This window comes from Otolemur garnettii, unplaced genomic scaffold (genome assembly GCF_000181295.1).
Source record: "Otolemur garnettii isolate 467f Iridium unplaced genomic scaffold, OtoGar3 scaffold00315, whole genome shotgun sequence".
In the NCBI taxonomy this organism is placed as follows: Eukaryota; Metazoa; Chordata; class Mammalia; order Primates; family Galagidae; genus Otolemur; species Otolemur garnettii.
In genome coordinates this window covers 557,383-561,458 of record NW_003852710.1, presented here as the reverse complement: position 1 = coordinate 561,458, position 4,076 = coordinate 557,383, and the positions used below count along the sequence as shown (strand labels likewise).

At 45.7% G+C, this 4,076-nt stretch overlaps 1 pseudogene; it reads left to right on the top strand.

Moving 5' to 3' along the window:
• The first annotated feature begins 3,141 nt into the window (after positions 1–3,141).
• The window catches only part of LOC100954375, an 11,728-nt pseudogene continuing 10,793 nt past the window's right edge, over positions 3,142–4,076 (top strand).

Here is a 4,076-nt window from a genome sequence, read left to right as displayed (position 1 = left end):
CTACTGTGTTTTAGAAGTGGTTAGAGGGAAAACATGCAGAAAGGGTAAGTAATGTTATGTCCGAAAATTATTCTCCCAAATAGTCCCAACAGACAAATCCGAGACACACTCCGATGTAAAAGGCATGAGGTGAGGTTTTATTCAGACCCGGGTCTGAACTCTCCTGGCATGCAAGCCTAGGACGAGCCCCGAACCTGGGGTGGAGGAAGTTTTTATGGGGTACAGAAAGCAAGAGGGGTAGGGTCGGATACGAGTACACTTTTCATTGGTGGTTGGTGATTTCATTAGTAAAGGAGAAAGTAAAGGAGGATTTGCATTGGTAGCTGATGATTTCACTAGTACAGGTGAATTTGGATTGGTACAGGTGAGGGGTGGGGGGTCCCTTAACGGAGGGCTAGAGTTGGTGCAGCCTGATTACCTGTATTTCAAGGTAATAGAAACTTATTGTTTATTATAGCAGCTGTTTGCCTAAGGTGACACAGTTTACGGCTCAGTGGCTGTGCAACCTGGGGTGGGGGAGAGGCAGCAGGGAGTGGCCCTTCAGGTTTCACTGGCAGAGGTTGGGGTGGAAGGGCTAGGAATGGAACTTATGCAGTAAACAGCCAGGAATGGGGTTTGTGCTGTAAACAACAAAATGGAACTAGTTTGGCTCTCACAGTAATGTATCTGCTGGTCTCCTCCCATCTCTTCTTTCCCACTGATCAAAATCCAACCCATATTGGAGTGTCTTCTGGAGTTATCTTCTGGGCTCCATCAACCAACTTGTCCAAGCACCCATGGGACCTCCGTGGAGAAATTCCTGTCCAGTCATGGTTATCTTATCTCACCTTTTAGTAGTTAATGTACACGGGGCTCTTGGTATGTAGTGGTGATGCATCAGCAGCAATGTCCTGAGCTTTATGACCACAGAAACGGCGGAAATGTCATAGCTTCAACCAGGATGCCATCCTAAGGATGTGGCCCTGAGCTGTTAGAAACTAAGTTAGTTACCCAATGCTACAAAGCTAAAAAGCTCCGTGTTTCTTTTGAATGAAGTACATTTTTTAATAAATCCTGTGAGTTTCCTTTCTGATGTCTCAGTCCCTGTCCTTATACCACAGAGCCATTGTTTTCATCCTTTACCTGCTTGGGTGTTAAGATGGGGGACAGCAAAGTATCCTTATGAAAAAGTTCTCCTGTATTTTTCTTACAAATTTGTCTTTTCAAAAACAATCCGTATTTCTGACATCCACTTAATTTTAAGTGCTGTAAGATGACCAAGCTGACCTGGGTTAAATGCACCTGGCCTGGTATGAGCAGGGAAACCATGTCCAAACAAACAAACAAAAAAGAAACTATATTAGTGTTAGCTGAAGTGGGGTGGGGAGGTGGATGAAATGATATGTGCTGAGAGTTTGTGGTTCTTATAGGCCAAGATTGAGGATTACTTAGGTGAGAAGAGGGCTCAGAGGAGCCTGACTAAAGTTTGGTCAGAGACAGTCTTTGTCATTGTAAAGCCACAGTGCAGCTCAAGGCCAAAGCAGCAGGCAAAGGGCACACAGGTTTTGAGTTCCCGTGCTCTGCCACTGATATCCGACTCATGTGCCACCAAGGTCAGTGGCTCTCTCAAGCCCCTCTTTGTTGTGCAGGTAATTGTACCTAGGTGTGAGGAAAAGGGAGAGGGAACTGAATGCAGCCTGAAAACTTAAGACAAGTCCTTCTCCCAGGACCCAGTTGCCAACACCAGGGGTTCGGAGAGGGGGGCTTTCCACCACCAACCATTGTTGACAAGGGCAATCGTTTTTTTTTCAAGCTTATATAAAGGAACATAAAAGTTTAACAATAATTTTTTTTTTAAAAAGACGATGTACTGACATAAAGACAGACCTAGAGATTAATAAAATAGAGAAATTGAGAGTCCGGAAACATAAACCTTACATGGGTCAATTGACTTTGAACTCCTGCAAATATTTACTGTGCCCTCTCACAAACCAAACATGGTGCTGAGTCCTGGAATTATTGAGCTAGCTAGTAAACAGCCTCTGTTCTGAATAACTCTCAGTCTTGTGAAGACAGCATTTTGTGTTAAGGGAAACATCAAGTATCAGGCAATCATCAGTCTGCCTTCAGTTTTCCTACTTAAAAAGTGAGAGAGTTGGACCAATCATTATGCTTAAACATTAGAATGCGTAAGAATCACTTGCATTCTATATATAAATACATATTCCTAGGACACTACCTGGAAGACTAATCTCATGGGTCTGTGGCTCAGGAATCTGCATTTGTAGCTGAGTACCTCACTTGATTCTGAAAAAATCCAGTTCTCCTTTTTCTCAAAATCCGGTTTACTCTCAGATCCCCATCCTGCTTCTCATCCATTATGTTTATGTACCTGGAGGTCTATTAACCCCACACTGTTTATAGAAGATGCCCCCAATCTCACCACATAGAAATAAAGACATCATGACCACCAGGACCAAGTCCACACTCTGGAGGTTGTGCTTAGACACTGAGAAAACTAGCCATAAAATTCTGAGAGAAGTAAAAATGGTATTGGCAAGGAAGGAAAGGCCAGGTGCTGTGGCTCACAGCTTTAATTCTAACACTCTGGGAGGCCAAAACAGGTGGATTGAGCTCAGGAGTTTTTTGTTTGTTTGTTTGTTTGTTTGTTTTTGAGACAGAGTCTCACTATGTCATCCTCAGTAGAGTGCTGTGGTGTCACAGCCCACAGCAACCTCAAACTCTTGGGCTTAAGTGATTCTTTTGCCTCAGCCTCCCAAGCAGCTGAGACTACAGGCGCCCTCCACAATGCCCGGCTGTTTTCTTATTGCAGTTGCCATTGTTGTTTAGCTGGCCCAGGCTGGGTTTGAACCTGCCAGCCTTGGTGCATGTGACTGGCACTGTAACCACTGTGCTATGAGCACCAAGCCTTGAGCTCAGGGGTTTGAGACCAGCCTGAGCAAGAGTGAGACCCTATCTCTACTAAAAATAGAAGAACTAACTGGGTGTTGTGGTGGGCACCTGAAGTTCCAGCTGTGTCGGAGCTGAGGCAGGAAGATTGCTTGAGCCCAAGAGTTTGAGGTTGCCATGAGCACACAACACTCTACCTATGGTAACCCATAGGATGACCCATTTAAGCCTTTCCATCTCACAGCCTTCCTGGGATACAAGGCGGGTATGACCTACATCATGCAAAAAGTTGATAGGCCAGGATTCAAGGTGAACAAGAAGGAAGTTGTACAGGCTGGGACCATTGTGGAGACACTGCCCATGGTGGTTGTAGGCATTGTGGGCTTGTGGAAACTCCTGGTGGTTGTAGGCTTTGTGGGCTTGTGGAAACTCAAGACTATCTTTGCTGAGCATATCAGCAATGAGTGCAAAAGCCACTTCTATAAGAACTGGCATAAATCTAAGAAGAAGGCCTTCACTGAATACTGCAAGAATGGCAGGATGAGGATGGCAAGAAACAGCTGGAAAGGACTTCAGCAGCAAAAGAAGTACTGCCAAGTCATCTGCATCATTGCCCACACCCAGATGCGCCTGCTTCCTCTACGCCAGAAGAAAGCCCATCTGATGGAGATCCAGGTGAACGGAGGCACCGTGGCTGAGAAACTGGACTGGGCCCAGGACAGGCTGGAGCAGCAGATCCTTGTGAACCAAGTGTTTGGGCAAGATGAGATGATCAACGTTATTGGGGTGACCAAGGGCAAAGGCTACAAAGGGGTGGCCAGTCATTGGCATACCAGGCAACTGCCTTGCACAACTCACAGAGGACTGTGTAAAGTTGCCTGTATCAGGGTCATGGCATTCTGCCTGTGTGGCTTTCTCCATGGCATGGGCTGAGCAGAAAGGCTACCATCACTGCACAGAAATCAACAAAAAAATCTATAAGATTGGCCAAGGCTACCTTATCAAGGATGGCAAACTGATCAGGTACAATGTCTCTACAGATTATGACCTGTCAGAGAAGAGCATTAATCCTCTGGGTGGCCTAGTCCACTATGGTGAAGTGAGCCATGGTTTTGTCATGCTGAAAGGCTATGTGGTGGGAACCAAGAAGCGAGTGCTCGCCTTCTGCAAGTCCTTGTTGGTACAGA